At 48.7% G+C, this 18275-nt stretch overlaps 1 protein-coding gene across 1 annotated transcript in view; it reads right to left on the bottom strand.

Moving 5' to 3' along the window:
- acvr2ba (activin A receptor type 2Ba) overlaps positions 1-18275 on the bottom strand; it is a 211635-nt gene that overhangs the window by 62608 nt on the left and 130752 nt on the right. The gene's annotated exons all lie outside the window — the stretch shown is intronic.

Genomic DNA, 18275 nt, shown 5'->3' with positions numbered 1-18275 from the left:
CTGTGCTGGTCTTTTTGCTCCACACGAGCCTCCTCCCACCTTACTTCATCTCGTCCTATCCTTCTATTCCTTTCTCCCTCTTGTACTTTTGCAGTTTCCCCTCAAGTGCGTCAGTGCTATTCATCTCAACTACTCCCTGTGGCAGCGAGTTCCACAACTTCACCATTCTCTGGGTCTCCTGAATTCCTTTTAGGATTTATTGGCGACGATCTTATAATTGAGGCATGCACATCAAAACACTCCACGTTTGGTGGGGGGGACACAGTCTGCAGTTGGGTGTTCTTCACAGTTCAAGTAAACGAGATGTGAAAAGCCTTTGTTAAAATCGGAGTTGGGGGGGGGGGTTCTTTTCTTTTATTCGTTCACGGGATGTGGGCATCGCTGGCAAGGCCGGCATTTATTGCCCATCCCTAATTGCCGTTGAGAAGGTGGCGGTGAGCCGCCTTCTTGAGCGAGATTTTACAACTGAGTGGCTCGCTAGGCCATTTCAGAGGGCAATTAAGAATCAACCACATTGCTGTGGGTCTGGAGTCACATATAGGCCAGACCGGGTAAGGGCGGCAGGCTTCCTTCCCTAAAGGACATTAGTGAACCAGATGGGTTTTTACGACAATCCGGTAGTTTTCATGGCCATCATTACTGATACTAGTATTTTTAATTCCAGATTTTTATTTAATTAATTGAATTTAAATTCGCCAGCTGCCGTGGCGGGATTTGAACTCATGACTCTGGATTTTAGTCCAGGCCTCTGGATTACTAGCCCAGTAACATAACCACTATGCTACCGTACCCGCTTTACGGAAACACAAATGGCAAACCCTGAACTTGGGGTATCACAGACACGGCGTGTGCATCCCGACCCTTGGGAGTTCCACATCTCAACACAAGCTATTGGAGGAGGTGCCCAATGGAGAATGGGGTCAAGGAGTGTTCGGCAAGGTGGGAGAGGGAAAGGGAGGGAGCAAAAGAGGGAAAAAAAATAAAACTCGCCAAATACCGCAGTCTCTGTAGAGACGCTGACAGAGGACCGGGAGAAGGAATCGGACTTGCCTGAGATCGGGGAAAACCGAAAAACAGGTGGGGGGAGGGAGGCTCTCAAAATCACATCTCTGAAACGCTGTCCAAATGCACACAAACAATGCTCTGCAAGATTAATATAAATTTAAACTCTCTTAGGAGCAGCTACCTTTTCAATTGAGTCAAATGGGGAGGTTGGGGGGGGGGTGGGGGGGAAAGAGGAGGAAGAAAAGCAGCAAATGCCAGGAGTTTATTAATAGCGACGCTGGTAACATGTCATTGGCTGAACTTCAAATAGCCAGTGTTTCAAGCCCCAGCCTTGATCTGCCGGTGAGTGTTGCTGTAATAAACACGGCTCCCAAAAAACACTGCTTTTAACTGTACATAGTTACATAGAATGTACAGCACAGAAACAGGCCATTCGGCCCAACTGGTCCATACTGGTGTTTATGCTCCACACGAGCCTCCTCCCTCCCTACTTCATCTCACCCGATCAGTATAACCTTCCATTCCTTTCTCCCTCGTGTGTTTATCTAGCTTCCCCTTAAATGCATCTATGCTATTCGCCTCAACTACTCCCTGTGGTAGCAAGTTCCACATTCTAACCACTCTCTGAGTAAAGACGTTTCTCCTGAGTTCTTTATTGGATTTATTAGTGACTATCTTTTAAATTTATGACCTCTAGTTTTGGACACCCCCACAAGTGGAAACTTTTTCTTCACGTCTACCCTATCGAAGCCTTTCATCATCTTGAACGCCTCTTTCAGGTCACCCCTCCGCTTCTTTTTTCTACAGAAAAGAGCCCCAGCCTGTTCAGCCTTTCCTGACAAGGATATCCTCTCAGTTCTGGTATCGTCCTCGCTGCCTTCCTGCCCTTCTTCACAGTAATGAAGACACAAATAGAAACAGCAGCTCCACGGGCAGACATCAAGATGAAACGCTGGGACCAATTTTACTCGTGTTCACGCCCATCAGTGGGCGCTGGGGAATGGGGGGTGGGGGGTGAGGGGTGAGGGGTTAGTTTGCCAGCAGATCGCAGTTTTAATGTGAGATTTACAATTTGTCGCAAAATTTGAGTAAATGTCTTTTTTTTTTCTAAAAATAAAACATGTTCCCCCTCCACCAAAACCAAGTCTCAGTCCATTAACGCAGTGAGTTTTTGAGGTATATTCTCAACTACAGGTCAGCGAAGTACCAGGTTTGGCCCTAGGTTTGCGTTGACTTTCACTGATGTCAGCCTGGAGACGGTAGGAATACCACAAGCTGCCTCAGTGGCCCCCCCAGCCATGGCGGAGGGTGGCTGCCATTGAATATTTTTTTTTATTCGTTCACGGGATGTGGGCGTCGCTGGCGAGGCCGGCATTTATTGCCCATCCCTAATTGCCCTTGAGAAGGTGGTGGTGAGCCGATATTATCCTTCGACTCCTGTTGAAAAGCGCACACACACGCGTGTGGATGCTGGTTTAGAGACAACTCTGGACTCCGCTATGATGCACCCTATGATCGTATGGCCTGCCCACACTTACAGTCTCGGCTCCCACAAGTGTCAGGTAACCAGAGGGCAGCCCGTGCGCACAGAGCCACATCTCTGTAGGGAAGATACCCCTCACGTTTGAATGGCCAGTCTATATTTATAGTCAAGACTCAAACAGGTGCCCTGTACTAGTGGGCAGGCAGAGTATCTCCTGTGTACCGCGGCAGCAGTCTGCATCTTTTGGACAGGAGGAAACTGGATAAGGAATTATTTTTAAACTAAGGCTATCTGTGAAATTCAACAAACCTGGAGGAAGCTGTGAAATGAGAAGTCCATGTAAATACCACTGGTTTTACAACACTAAGCTTTAATTATGCTTTTTCCTCGAAGTTTTACTCCCTGTTTTAAAGCTGCTTTTTCTCAATCAGACCAGTCTTCACCTTTTCTTCCTCCCGGCCTCTAGAAACCCCACTCTACCTCAGCAATGTTCTCCAACCCTAGCTCGCACCCTCTGCTCTTTGGACTCTGGTCTTTTGTGCACACTCCCCTCCCCTCCCTCCCCGAGCCTCGCTCCCCTCCCCTCCCCGAGCCTCGCTCCCCTCCCCTCCCCGAGCCTCGCTCCCCTCCCCTCCCTCCCCGAGCCGCGCTCCCCTCCCCTCCCCTCCCTCCCCGAGCCTCGCTCCCCTCCCCTCCCTCCCCGAGCCTCGCTCCACTCCCCTCCCTCCCTCCCCGAGCCTCGCTCCACTCCCCTCCCTCCCTCCCTCCCCGAGCCTCGCTCCACTCCCCTCCCTCCCGCCCCGAGCCTCGCTCCACTCCCCTCCCTCCCTCCCCGAGCCTCGCTCCACTCCCCTCCCTCCCTCCCCGAGCCTCGCTCCACTCCCCTCCCTCCCCGAGCCTCGCTCCACTCCCCTCCCTCCCTCCCCGAGCCTCGCTCCACTCCCCTCCCTCCCTCCCCGAGCCTCGCTCCACTCCCCTCCCTCCCCGAGCCTCGCTCCACTCCCCTCCCTCCCTCCCCGAGCCTCGCTCCACTCCCCTCCCTCCCTCCCCGAGCCTCGCTCCACTCCCCTCCCTCCCCGAGCCTCGCTCCACTCCCCTCCCTCCCCGAGCCTCGCTCCACTCCCCTCCCTCCCCGAGCCTCGCTCCACTCCCCTCCCTCCCCGAGCCTCGCTCCACTCCCCTCCCTCCCCGAGCCTCGCTCCACTCCCCTCCCTCCCCGAGCCTCGCTCCACTCCCCTCCCTCCCCGAGCCTCGCTCCACTCCCCTCCCTCCCTCCTCGAGCCTCGCTCCACTCCCCTCCCTCCCTCCCTCCCCGAGCCTCGCTCCACTCCCCTCCCTCCCTCCCTCCCCGAGCCTCGCTCCACTCCCCTCCCTCCCTCCCCGAGCCTCGCTCCACTCCCCTCCCTCCCTCCCTCCCCGAGCCTCGCTCCACTCCCCTCCCTCCCTCCCTCCCCGAGCCTCGCTCCACTCCCCTCCCTCCCTCCCTCCCCGAGCCTCGCTCCACTCCCCTCCCTCCCTCCCTCCCCGAGCCTCGCTCCACTCCCCTCCCTCCCTCCCCGAGCCTCGCTCCACTCCCCTCCCTCCCTCCCTGAGCCTCGCTCCACTCCCCTCCCTCCCTCCCTCCCCGAGCCTCGCTCCACTCCCCTCCCTCCCTCCCCGAGCCTCGCTCCACTCCCCTCCCTCCCTCCCCGAGCCTCGCTCCACTCCCCTCCCTCCCTCCCCGAGCCTCGCTCCACTCCCCTCCCTCCCTCCCCGAGCCTCGCTCCACTCCCCTCCCTCCCTCCCCGAGCCTCGCTCCACTCCCCTCCCTCCCTCCCCGAGCCTCGCTCCACTCCCCTCCCTCCCTCCCCGAGCCTCGCTCCACTCCCCTCCCTCCCCGAGCCTCGCTCCACTCCCCTCCCTCCCTCCCCGAGCCTCGCTCCACTCCCCTCCCTCCCTCCCCGAGCCTCGCTCCACTCCCCTCCCTCCCTCCCCGAGCCTCGCTCCACTCCCCTCCCTCCCTCCCCGAGCCTCGCTCCACTCCCCTCCCTCCCTCCCCGAGCCTCGCTCCACTCCCCTCCCTCCCTCCCCGAGCCTCGCTCCACTCCCCTCCCTCCCTCCCCGAGCCTCGCTCCACCTTCAAAAGCCTTCTCAATACAGACTTCTTCAGCCAGCCTTTGGACACTCCTCACCCCCCCACCGCAATGTCCAACTCCTCTTTGTCTTGGCACATTTTGCTATGTTAAAAGGCACTATATAGAAGTTCATATTGCAAAAAATGAAGAATATTAAATCTTCCAAAGGACTGCAAACCCAATGCTGGTCAGGCCTATTTTTGAATCCTGGGACCAAATCGCCCCATTGCCTACAGCATGTGCAACTCGAGCAATTAACAGGTCTGATCGATCATTTCCCCAACTCTGTGGGTTGACTGTATTTATACCAAAACTGTCTCATCCACAAACACATCAACAGATAGATAAGATTACAGTAGACGGTCTCCCTCCCCACGCAGCTCAGTCTTTAGGTCCAGCCAAGAAATCTTGCTCCCAGGCTTCTGTCAGCATTGGTCTATTATCAGTCACTAGGAATCCCACCAGCACAGTCCATAGTGAGTCACTCACCCTCTCTCCACATTTATAATTCAACTAGAGACAGTTCTAGAAAAGTCAAGGTTGGTGGAATTTGCCCCGTTTATGTTGCGAGGTGGATTTCAGATATTGGTGGCAAGGCTGCATCTACGAATATCTAAAAGTCACAATTCTAAGGTTCTGACTGTGGCTGACCAATACTGAAGGAAAGGTCTGGACATGCCAGCAAGGCAAAACCGAGTGGTCAGAACAAGTACCATAACTTAGGTGTGGGTTTTCATAGGTGGTGTGGGGAGAAAGCATTTTTTGGATGGAGGTTCCCCGTGTTGGTAGAGGCACCAGTGCTGATGCCTTTATATATTCCAGAAGCCCATTATCACCTGCCTCCTAATGGGAAGTGTCTCCCACAGAGACTGGGCAGGGATGTGGGTGGGGTCGGCACCTACGAAGGATGAACTCAAATGGGCAAAAGGGGCTTTCTTTATCTGAGCCTAAGCTGTGATTGGGTTATTTGCCTGGTGGGAAATATTCTACCACTTTGTGTCACACTAAAATATTTATTTAATGCACCATTAAAGGAGGACAAATTAGGTGCATGGTTAAAAGCTCGTGAGGTTCTCTGGATCAGACATGCTGATTTATTATAGACCACATGCCGCTGGGAGGCAACAAGTCATCTCGCACAGACCCAGTTATGTTAGCGACCGGCCAGGTTCTGGACCAGACAGTCCGATTTACAGACGTGTACCCATACAAAGGCTAGACACCAAAAGTCTGGTTTTAAGTAGAATTCCATTCCCCCTTCCCCATTTACTTCTGTGTCCAATGATTCAGAATTACTGAGGTTTTCAATTAGTCATCATCAGTAGCAAAACAAACAGTCGAACTCAAGCCATAATTCCAACCCTCCCCCACCCCCTCACCTCCCCCACCCCGCTTATCTGGTTTTAGAAGTTACAACATGGAAACAGGCCCTTCGGCCCAACATGTCCATGTCGCCCAGTTTATACCACTAAGCTAGTCCCAATTTCCTGCACTTGGCCCATATCCCTCTATACCCATCTTACCCATGTAACTGTCCAAATGCTTTTTAAAAGACAAAATTGTACCCGCCTCTACTACTGCCTCTGGCAGCTCGTTCCAGACACTCACCACCCTTTGAGTGAAAAAATTGCCCCTCTGGACCCTTTTGTATCTCTCCCCTCTCACCTTAAATCTATGCCCCCTCGTTATAGACTCCCCTACCTTTGGGAAAAGATTTTGACTATCGACTTTATCTATGCCCCTCATTATTTTATAGACTTCTATAAGATCACCCCTAAACCTCCTACTCTCCAGGGAAAAAAGTCCCAGTCTGTCTAACCTCTCCCTATAAGTCAAACCATCAAGTCCCGGTAGCATCCTAGTAAATCTTTTCTGCATTCTCTCTAGTTTAATAATATCCTTTCTATAATAGGGTGACCAGAACTGTACACAGTACTCCAAGTGTGGCCTCACCAATGCCCTGTACAACTTCAACAAGACATCCCAACTCCTGCATTCAATGTTCTGACCAATGAAACCAAGCATGCCGAATGCCTTCTTCACCACCCTATCCACCTGTGACTCCACTTTCAAGGAGCTATGAACCTGTACTCCTAGATCTCTTTGTTCTATAACTCTCCCCAACGCCCTACCATTAACGGAGTAGGTCCTGGCCCGATTCGATCTACCAAAATGCATCACCTCACATTTATCTAAATTAAACTCCATCTGCCATTCATCGGCCCACTGGCCCAATTTATCAAGATCCCGTTGCAATCCTAGATAACCTTCTTCACTGTCCACAATGCCACCAATCTTGGTGTCATCTGCAAACTTACTAACCACAGGGTGAACATTTGACAGACAACAACTTACAGTTATATAAGCGCATCTCTCAACAAAAGAAAATGTCTGAGCACCTCCCTCAGTGGCCCCGATATTGTTTCCAGGCCTAATTTATTTTTTGTAGTATATAGAGAAACATGGTGACTTCCTGCAATCTCCTGATGGTTCAGTAGCTGCAAGTCTGGCTTCTTGCACATGATTTATTGAGTTCATCTTAACATGCTCGCCGGTTCACTGCGTTTTATCTGTCCAGCGAGGGAGATTTGAACTGCGCTGGGCTAGCTGGAAAATTGTTGAGGGCTTTGAATCAAGGTCATTAAACTCTGTGTATGGACCAGTTTTCAAATCATACTTTATTGACTGGCACAAAACAAGACCATGCCCATAGTAACACTCAACACGTTTAGGATATTTCCTAAGGAAGTATTACAAAATAATGTACGACAATGGAATAATCCCCTTAGTAAGCAAGCAGAATACAGATCGGATCGAATATAAATGCCTTGCTGCTGATTCAATGCATGTACCAAGAATTGGTTAGAGAAGGAGGAGGTTGTAAATATTTTTTTTTCTTTTGACTCCCTACATCTCCCATTTTTTTTTTCTCTGCTGAGTGATTACTCTTGTGGTTTCTGACCTTCTCTGAACTCTGACTGGATTACTGGATTGTAATCCACTCCCTTCCATCTGATGTCCTTGACTTTGACTGCAGTGGCTTTTTCATTAAGAGCTAGATGTATGCTACTACAGTTCCCTCCCTGTCAGAATACAGATGGTTGAATTAGGAAGTTGGACCAGCCTATCACCAATATCAATGACCAAGTCAATTCAGGAGGAGTGCTTTTTCCCCTCAACTCTGTTCCCTCAGCCCTAATTTTCTCATCTCCACCACTGAAGGTGTTGAATCTTGCTCAGAGAACTCTACGTTCCTCCAACCATGGTCTCTTGTGCATCCCTGCCACTTCCTTCACCCCACATTCAGCCATCTAGGCCCGAAGCTCTGGAGTTCCCTCCCCAAACCTCTCTCTCTCTCTCTCTCTCTCTCTCTCTTCCTTTAAGACTCTGCTTAAAACTTACCTCTTCCACCAAGCTTTTAGTCACCTGTCCCAATGTCTCCTTCTTTGGCTCGGTGTTAATTTTTGTCTGATTACGCTTATGTGCAGCATCTTGGGACATTTTACTACGTTAAAGGCGCTATATAAATGCAAGTTGTTGTTATGCTTGCAAAGACACCAATATCCTCCCAGCACCTTGCTCAAGTGGCCATTCTTCATTGTGAGCTAGGATAGGTAGTGACCATAGAACGGTGGGTGGAGAGAGGTGGGGGGAGAAATTCATAGGTGTCATCATAGGAACAGGAGTAGGTCATTCAGCCCATCGAGCCTGTTACGCTATTCAATAACATCATAGCTGATCTGTATCCTAACTCCACCCTTGGCTCCATATCCTTTAATACCCTTGGCTAGCAAAAATCTATCGATCTCAGATTTAAAATTATTAATTGAGCTCGCATCTACTGCTTTTTGTGGGAGAGAGTTCCAAACTTCTACCACTCTTTGCGTGAAGAAGTGTTTCCTAACTTCTCCCCTGAATGGCCTGGCTCTGATTTTAAGGTTATGTCCCTTTGTCCTACATTCCCCTACAGCGGAAAAAGTTTCCCTCTATCTACCCTATCAATTCCTTCCAAAATCCTAAAAACCTCAATCAAATCACCCCTTAACCTTCTATATTCCAGGGAATACAAGCCTACTTTATGTAATCTCTCCTCATAATCTAACCCTTGGAGCCCTGGTAACATTTGGGTGAATCTGCACTGCACTCCTTTCAAGGCTAATATATCCTTTCTAAGATGCAGTGCCCAGAACTGTACGCGATACTCCAGATGTGATCTAACCAGGGCTTTGTATAGCTGTAGCATAACTTCCTCCCCTTTAAATTCTAGCCCCCTAGTTATAAAGGCTAACATTCCATTAGCCTTTTTGATTATTTTTTGTATCTGACCACTACATCTTAGTGATCTATGTACATGGACCCCTAAATCTCTTTGGACCTCCACTGTTCCTAGCTATTCATCATTTAAAAAATACTCGGACACTTTTTTGGTCCAAAGTGGACGACCTCACACTTACTTGGATTGAAATCCGATTTGCCATAGTTTTGCCCACTCACTTAATCTATCAATGTCTCTTTGTAATTTTATGTTCCCATCATCAGACATCCATGAAGGTGCAAGGCTCACTGGATAGCGATTAGGAATGGGAACAACGACAGATTTCTTTTCCCTTCCCTAGCCCAGCTGTGCCGAGGCCAAAAGCAGTTCCCTGTCACCATCCCAGCTGGGACCAGATAAGTTAAGATAGACCAATAATCGATCGTAGCACCTTCTGGTCTCCATGGCTCAGTGCCTTTACTAAACCGTATGGGGAACTCTCAGAAAGAGTTTTTGAATTCAGAAGTCTGATGAGGAGATGGCTCCAAATCTGGGCTCTAGTTCACTGCCTGTTATGAGTCAGCTCCAAGCGCCCAGCGACTAATGAAAATAAATGTCAGCACACCAAGGACACAGACTCCGCTACATTTGTTGAACGTAAATGGTCAACACATGCTCACACTCCTTTCGAAGTCGCTATTTATGAGGTCGCAAAACAAACTTCGCCAACTGAAGGCCACTAACCCTCGAGGATGTGCAACCTCTATATAAACTGACACCTCGTAAAGATGAGTAAATGGCGTCCCTTCACTTTTACAAGGACTGATGAACTCCATTATGTCAACTTAAGTTACATTAAACACTGCCTGTAAAGGCACTTACTGCACAGTGGTTTCATCAGAAGTGAAAGTGTCAAAAACCCTGCAGTGGGCGAGAGGGACAGCGAGAGGGACAGCGAGAGGGACAGCGAGAGGGACAGCGAGAGGGACAGCGAGAGGGACAGCGAGAGGGACAGCGAGAGGGACAGCGAGAGGGACAGCGAGAGGGACAGCGAGAGGGACAGCGAGAGGGACAGCGAGAGGGACAGCGAGAGGGACAGCGAGAGGGACAGCGAGAGGGACAGCGAGAGGGACAGCGAGAGGGACTTGCGTTTATCACAGTAGCTACAGCACAGGAGGTGGTGATTCGGCCCATCATGCCTGTGCCGGCTCTTTGAAAGAGCTATCCAATTAGTCCCATTCCCCTGCTCTTTCCCCACAGCCCTGTAAATTTTTTCCCCGTCAAGTATTTGTCCAATTCCCTTTTGAAAGTTACTATTGACTCTGCTTCCACCGCCCTTTCAAGCAGTGCATTCCAGATCATTACAACTCTCTGCGGAAAAAATGTTTCCTCATTTCGCCTCTGGATCTTTTGCCGATCACTTCAAATCTGTGCCCTGTGGTTACCGACCCTTCTGCCACTGGAAACAGTTTCTTGTTATGTACTGTGTCAAAACCGTTCATGACCTTGAACACCTAGAAGAAAGAACATAAGAAATAGGAGCAGGAGTAGGCCACAATGCCCCTCGAGCCTGCTCCACCATTCAATAAGATCATGGCTGATCTTCGACCTCAACTCCACTTTCCCGCCTGATCCCCATATCCCTTGATTCCCCTAGAGTCCAAAAATCTATCTATCACAGCCCTGAATATTTTTCAATGACTCAGCATCCACAGCCCTCGGGGGTAGAGAATTCCAAAGATTCACAACCCTCTGCGTGACGAAATTCCTCCTTATCTCAGTCTTGAATGGCCGGCCCCTTATCCTGCGACCATAGCCCCTAGTTCTAGACTCTCCAGCCAGGGAAAACAATCTCTCAGCATCTACCCTGTCAAGCCCCCTCAGAATCTTATGTGTTTCAAAGAGATCACCTCTCATTCTTCTAAACTCCAGAGAGTACAGGCCCATTCTACTCAACCTCTCTTCATGGGACAACTCTCTTATCACAGGAATTAATCTAATGAACCTTCATTGCATCGTCTCCAAGGCAAGTATATCCTTCCTTAGATAAGGAGAACAAAACTGTATGCAGTACTCCAGGTGAGGTTTTACTAAAGCCCTGTACAACTGTAGTAAGAGTTCCTTACTCTTATACTCCAACCCCCTTGCAATAAAGGCCAATATGCCATTTGCTTTCCTAATTGCCTGCTGTACCTGCATACTAACTTTTTGTGTTTCTTGTACACCCAAGTTTTGCTGCACACCAACATTTAATAGATTCTCACCATTTAAACAATATCCTGTTTTTCTATTCTTCCTACCAAAGTGAATAACCTCACATTTCTCTACATTATACTCCATCTGCCACCTTCTTGCACACTCACTTAATCTGTCTATAGCCCTTTACAGACTGTGTCCTCCTCACAGCTGGATTTGCCACCTAGCTTTGTATCGTCAGCAAACTTGGATACATTACACTCGGTCCCTTCATCTAAGTCATTAATGTAGATTGTAAATAGCTGAAGTCCAATCACTGATCCTTGCGGCACCCCACTACTTACAGCCTGCCAACCTGAGAATGACCCGTTTATCCCTACTCTCTGTTTTCTGTCCTTTAGCCAATCCTCTATCAATGCGAATATATTACCTCCAACCCCATGAGCCCTTATCTTGTGTAACAACCTTTTATGTTGTGGAGATGCCGGTGATGGACTGGGGTTGACAATTGTAAACAATTTTACAACACCAAGTTACAGTCCAACAATTTTATTTGAAATTCACAAGCTTTCGGAGGCTTCCTCCTTCCTCAGGTCCACAACATTCACCTGAGGAAGGAGGAAGCCTCCGAAAGCTTGTGAATTTCAAATAAAATTGTTGGACTGTAACTTGGTGTCGTAAAATTGTTTACAACCTTTTATGTGGCACCTTATCGAATGCCTTTTGAAAATCCAAATAAAAGATATCCATTGGTTCCCCTTTATCCTGCTGGTTACATCCTCAAAACACTAATAAATTTGTCAAACATGATTTCCCATTCATAAAACCATGTTGACTCAGAAAATCATAATATGATTAGGCAAAGTGCCCTGTTACCACTTCCTTAATAATAGATTCCAGCATTTTCCCGACGACTGATGTCAGGCTAACTGGCCTTTAGTTTCCTGTTTTCTCTCTCCCTCCCTTCTTGAATAGCGGGGTCACATTTGCTATCTTCCAATCCGCTGGGACCGTTCCAGAATCTGGAGAATTTTGGAAGATCATAACCAATGAATCCGCTATCTCTGCAGCCACCTCTTTTAGAACCCTAGGAGGTAGGTCATCAGGTCCAGGGGATTTGTCGGCTTTTAGTCCCATTAGTTTGTCCAGTACTTTTTCTCTAGTGATATTAATTGTTTTAAGTTCCTCAATCTTATTTACCCCCTGGTTCCCTACTATTTCTGGTATGTTTTTTGTGTCTTCTACTGTGAAGACAGGTACAAAATATTTGTTTAACGTATATGGCATTTCCTGATTCCCCATTATAATTTCTCCTGTCTCAGCCTCTAAGGGACCAACGTTTACTTTTGCTACTCTCTTCCTTTTTCCATACTTGTAGAAGCTCTTACAACCCATTTTTATATTTCTTGCTAGTTTACTTTCATATTCTATTTTCTCCTTTATCGTCAATTTTTTGGTCGTCCTTTGTTGGTTTCTAAAACTCTCCCAATCCCCAGGCTTCTAACTCTTTTTGGCAACATTATAGGCCTCTTCTTTCAATCTAATACTCTCCTTAACTTCTTTAGTTAGCCATGGGTGGATCACTTTTCCCGTGGAGTTTTTATTTCTCAATGGAATGTATATTTGTTGAGAACATTGAAATATTTCTTTAAATGCTTGCCATTGCTTTTCAACTGTTAAACCCTTTAATTTAATTTCCCAAACTACCTTTGACAACTCGCCCCTCATACTTATGTAATTGGCTTTATTCAAGTTTAAGACTCTAGTTTCTGACTTAAGTAAGTTACTTTCAAACTCAATGTGAAATTCTATCATATTATGATCACTCTTCCCCAGAGGTTCTTTTACTGTGAGATTACTAATTAACCCTATCTGATTACATAATACAAGATCTAAAATGGCCTGTTTCCTGGTTGGTTCCATGACGTATTGCTCTAGGAAACCGTCTCAAATACATTCCATGAACTCATCCTCCAAACTACCATTGCCAATTTAATTTGCCCAGTCTATTTCTAGATTAAAGTCCCCCATGATGATTGCATTTCCTTTGTTACAAGCTCCTATCATGTCATGATTAATACTCTGTCCAACGGTATTGCTACAATGAGAGGGCCGATAAACTACTCCCACCACTGTTTTCTGCCCCTTGTTATTTCTTATTTCCACCCATACTGATTCTACTTCCTGATCTTCTGAGCTAAGATCCTTTCTCACCACTGTCCTTATGTCATCCTTTATTATTAGGGATACACCCCCTCCTTTTCCATTCTGCCTGTCTTTTCTAAATGTCATGTACCCTGGAATATTTAGTTCCTAACCATGGTTATTTTGCAACCATGTCTCTGTAATGGCTATTAGGTCAAACCCATTTATCTCTATCTGTGCAATTAATTCACCTATCTTGTTACGAATGCTCTGTGCCTATAATTTTGACTTTTTACCATTTTTTCCTGCTTTGACCTTATTTGTTGTTGCACTATTATTGGTAAACTCTCTGTCCCTTCCTGCCACACTCTGCTTATCTTTACCCAAAGCACTACACTGTTCTATTGTCTTAACTTTTCTTATTAGATTTCTCAATTTCACCTCACTGACCACCCACCCCCCCCTCCTTTTTTTAGTTTAAAGCCCTCTATCAAATCTCCCCTCAACCTTCTCTGCTCTAAGGAGAACAACCCCAGCTTCTCCAGTCTCTCTCGATAACTGAAGTCCCTCATTCCTGGCACCATTCTAGTAAATCTCTTCTGCACCCTCTCTAAGGACTTGACCTCCTTCCTAAAGTGCGGTGCCCAGAATTGAACACAGTACTCCAGTTGAGGCCTAACCAGTGTTTTATGAAGGTTTAGCATAACATTCTTGCTTTTGTACTCTGTGCCTCTATTAATAAAGCCCGGGATCCCATATGCTTTTTTAAAAAAAAACAGCCTTCTCAACTTGTCCTGCCACCTTCAAAGATTTGTGTATGTGCATCCCCAGGTGGAGGGCGGGGGAGGGCACGGGGCAGGGCGAGCGCAGGCGAGAGCGAGACTCAAGACCAGGTGCCATTTCCCATCAATTGTTGAGTGGAAGCAAATTATAGATGTTACAATAACACACCGATGTTACACTGTAGTCTGTGTATTAGCATGGCCACTGTGTAGTGTAAACACATCAATGTTAGCCACTTTGTTGTAGTTTTTTTTCTCCACTCCTTTGCTACTAAGGGCTTGACTTTTGTCTGGCTTTCTCCTGACAATTTTCTCACTTGTTCCACTGAAAGCTATTGCTGCCTGCTGCAGCATTATTTGACAGGTGTCAGGCACTTTCTCCTGGTTCCTCAACAAGGCGGCAATGCTCCATGTGAGAGCGTAGAGAACAAATGTCTGCAAGCTATTCAATTGTGCTGGGGGAACGTGTTCCCAACGAAATATTAGGAAGACCGAAGCCTTTGTCTTCGGTCCCCACTACAAACTCCGTTGCATAGCCACCGACTCCATCCCTCTCCCTGGCCACTGTCTGAGGCTGAACCAGACAGTTTTGCAACCTTGGCGTCCTATTTGACCCTGAGATGAGCTTCCGACCACATATCTGCTCTGTCACCAAGATCACCTCCGTAACAGTGCCCGTCTCCACCCCTGCCTCACCTCATCTGCTGCTGAAACCCTCATCCATGACTTTGTTACCTCCAGACTCGACTATTCCAATGCTCTCCTGGCCGGCCTCCCATCTTCCATAAACTTGAGCTCATCCAAAACTCTGCTGCCCGTATCCTGACTCGCACCAAGTCCCGTTCACCCATCACCCCTGTGCTCGTTGACCTACATTGGTACCCGGTCCGGCAACGCCTCGATTTTAAAATTCTCATCCTTGTTTTCAAATCCCTCCATGGCCTCGCCCCCTCCCATCTCTGTAACCTCCTCCAGCCCGACAACTCTCCGAGATCTCTGCCCTCCTCCAATTCTGGCCCCTCATGCGTTCCTGATTTTAATTGCTCCACCATTGGTGGCCGTGTCTTCAACTGCCTTGGCCCTAAGCTCTGGGATTCCCTCCCTAAACCACTCCACCTCCTTTAAGACGCTCCTTAAAACCTACCACTTTGACCAAGCTTTTGGTCACCTGTGCTAATATCTCCGAATGCGGCTCGGTGTCAAATTTTTTGTTGATAATCGCTCCTGTGAAGCGCCGTGGGATGTTTTACTGTATTAAAGACGCTATATAAATGCAAGTTGTTGTTGTTGTTAATGACGTGGGGCATTGGTGATGATGGGGAGTATGGGTGGGGGTGGCAGTGAGGGGGAGTATAGGAAGTTTGGGGGGGGGGGTGCGGAGTGTATGTTCAAAGTAAACGAGTCGTAGCAGCAGTGAACTGCAATAAAAAAAACACCCAAAGCAAGTTTTTTGCCATTGGCTCACATCACTGAAATGAAACGGCGGATATTAACCCTTTTGAGCACTGAATGTCTTTTGGAACTTGCACGTTCCTTACCTGGCAAAAATGATTTGTGTGTGTGTGTGTGTGTGTGTGTGTGTGTGTGTGTGTGTGAAGAGGAGTAATGAACGGGGGGGCGGGGGGAAGAGGAGTAATGAACGGGGGGGCGGGGGGAAGAGGAGTAATGAACGGGGGGGGCGGGGGGGATGAGGAGTAATGAACGGGGGGGCGGGGGGGAAGAGGAGTAATGAACGGGGGGGCGGGGGGGAAGAGGAGTAATGAACGGGGGGGGCGGGGGGGAAGAGGAGTAATGAACGGGGGGGCGGGGGGGAAGAGGAGTAATGGAAGGGGGGTCGGGGGGGAAGAGGAGTAATGAACGGGGGGGCGGGGGGGAAGAGGAGTAATGAACGGGGGGGCGGGGGGGAAGAGGAGTAATGAACGGGGGGGCGGGGGGAAGAGGAGTAATGAACGGGGGGGGCGGGGGGAAGAGGAGTAATGAACAGGGGGGTGGGGGAAGAGGAGTAATGACGGAGGGGTGGGGGAAGAGGAGTAATGAACGGGGGGGTGGGGCAAGAGGAGTAATGAACGGGGGGGTGGGGCAAGAGGAGTAATGAACAGGGGGGCGGGGGGGAAGAGGAGTAATGAACGGGGGGGGGGGGGGGGGAAGAGGAGTAATGAACGGGGTGGTGGGGGAAGAGGAGTAATGAATGTGGGGGGGTTGGGGGAAGAGGAATAATGAAAGGGGGGGGTTGGGGGAAGAGGAATAATGAAAGGGGGGGGGTTGGGGGAAGTGGAGTAATGATGGAGGTGTGGGGGAAGAGGAGTAATGAACAGGGGTTGGGGGAAGAGGAATAATGAAAGGGGGGTGGGTTGGGGGAAGTGGAGTAATGACGGAGGGGTGGGGGGAGTAGTAATGACGGGGTTGGGAGGTGGCCCCCTCCTCTTCCTCATCAACTTGCCCCGTCATCTGCGGGTCTGAGGTGAGCTTCCACATGTACGCTCTACCCCTCCACCACCTGTCGTCTCAATTCCTCCCGTCTCCCTGCTGTCTCACTAGGTGGATGTGTTTTAACTTCCATCATCCTCAACCCCTAACACAAATGTTACTGGATCCCACCCCAGGTATTCACTCAGGCTGAACCAGGCTGTTCACAATCTCAGCGTGCTGTTCAAATCCCAAGATGAATTTCTGATCCCATTTCTTCTCCATCACAAAGACCGTTTATTTTTACCTCTGTAACATTGTCCGTCTCTGTTCTTACCTCAGCTCATCTGCTGCTGAAACCCACATATATTGCCTTTGCCACCTCCAGACTCAATTACTCCAATAGTCTTGGGGCTGGCCTTCTATTCTTCACCCTCTAAATTCCAATTCCTCCAGAACTCTGCTGCCCATATCATTTCCCACACCAATTCGCTCTCTCCAACAAGAGAGTATAACCACCTCCACTTGACATTCAACGGCATTACCATCATCAAATCCCCCACCATCAACATCCTGGGGGTCACCATTGACCAGAAACTTAACTGGACCAGCCACATAAATACTGTGGCTACAAAAGCAGGTCAGAGGCTGGTTATTCTGCGGCGAGTGATTCACCTCCTGACCCCCCAAAGCCCTTCCACCATCTACAAGGCACAATTCAGAAATGTGATGGAATACTCTCCACTTGCCTGGATGAGTGCAGCTCCAACAACACTCAAGAAGCTTGACACCATCCTGGGCAAAGCAGCCCGCTTGATTGTCACCCCATCCACCATCCTAAACATTCACTCCCTTCACCACCGGCGCACTGTGTCTTCAGTGTGTACCATCCACAGGATGCATTGCAGCAACTAGCCAAGGCTTCATCGACAGCACCTCCCAAACACGCGACCTCTACCACCTAGAAGGACAAGGGCAGCAGGCACATGGGAACAACACCACCTGCACATTCCCCTCCAAGTCACACACCATCCCAATTTGGAAATATGTCGCCGTTCCGTCATCATCACTGGGTCAAAATCCTGGAGCTCCCAACCTAACAGCACTGTGGGAGAACCTTCACCACACGGACTGCAGCGGTTCAAGAAAGCGGCTCACCACCACCTTCTCAAGGGCAACTGGGGATGGGCAATAAATGCTGGCCTTGCCAGCGACGCCCACATCCCATGAACAAATTAAAAAAAATTCCTCCTCACCCATCACCTCCCTCTTCGCTGACCAATATTGACTTCTAGTCCCTCAATACATCTAATTTAAAATTCTTGTCCTTGCCTTTAAACTCTTATCTCCTCACTCTTATCTCTGTAACCCCACCCCCCAACTTCCAAACTTTCCAGTCCTCTGCATCCCCTCTTCCTTTGCCCAGACATTGGTGCCCATGTTTTCAGCCACATGGGTCCCACCTTCTGGAATTTCCTCCCTACACTCCTCCACCTCTTCAGCTCCCTCCTTTAAAGACCCACCTCTTGTCACCAAGTTTTAGTTTAGCCCTCTGAATCGCTCCTCCTTTGGCTCAGCATCTGTCTCTCTCACGCCAGTGTCAGGCCCCTTTTTGACGTTAAGAAAAGCAATATAAATGCAAGTTATTGTTATTGGGATGTCTGTGCCTGAATGGCCCACTTCCTCACCAGGCAGTACATTTACTATCTAAACCATCAGGGGAGCACAAGATTCACAGTAAATCAATTGGCCCAATATTGAATGTATTCCACTACAGAAAAATCAAAGTTGTGAAAGTAGACCTCAGGACGCCAGACTCTGTTGACATAATTTAGTGAAGGAGTCTGTAGAAACATTTGCAGCTCAAGTTACCTACGTTATTAACTACA

This window comes from Heptranchias perlo, chromosome 2 (assembly GCF_035084215.1).
Source record: "Heptranchias perlo isolate sHepPer1 chromosome 2, sHepPer1.hap1, whole genome shotgun sequence".
NCBI classification, from domain to species: Eukaryota; Metazoa; Chordata; class Chondrichthyes; order Hexanchiformes; family Hexanchidae; genus Heptranchias; species Heptranchias perlo.
Note: the sequence above shows the minus strand (reverse complement) of the source record. Positions and strands in the feature narration are given on the sequence as shown.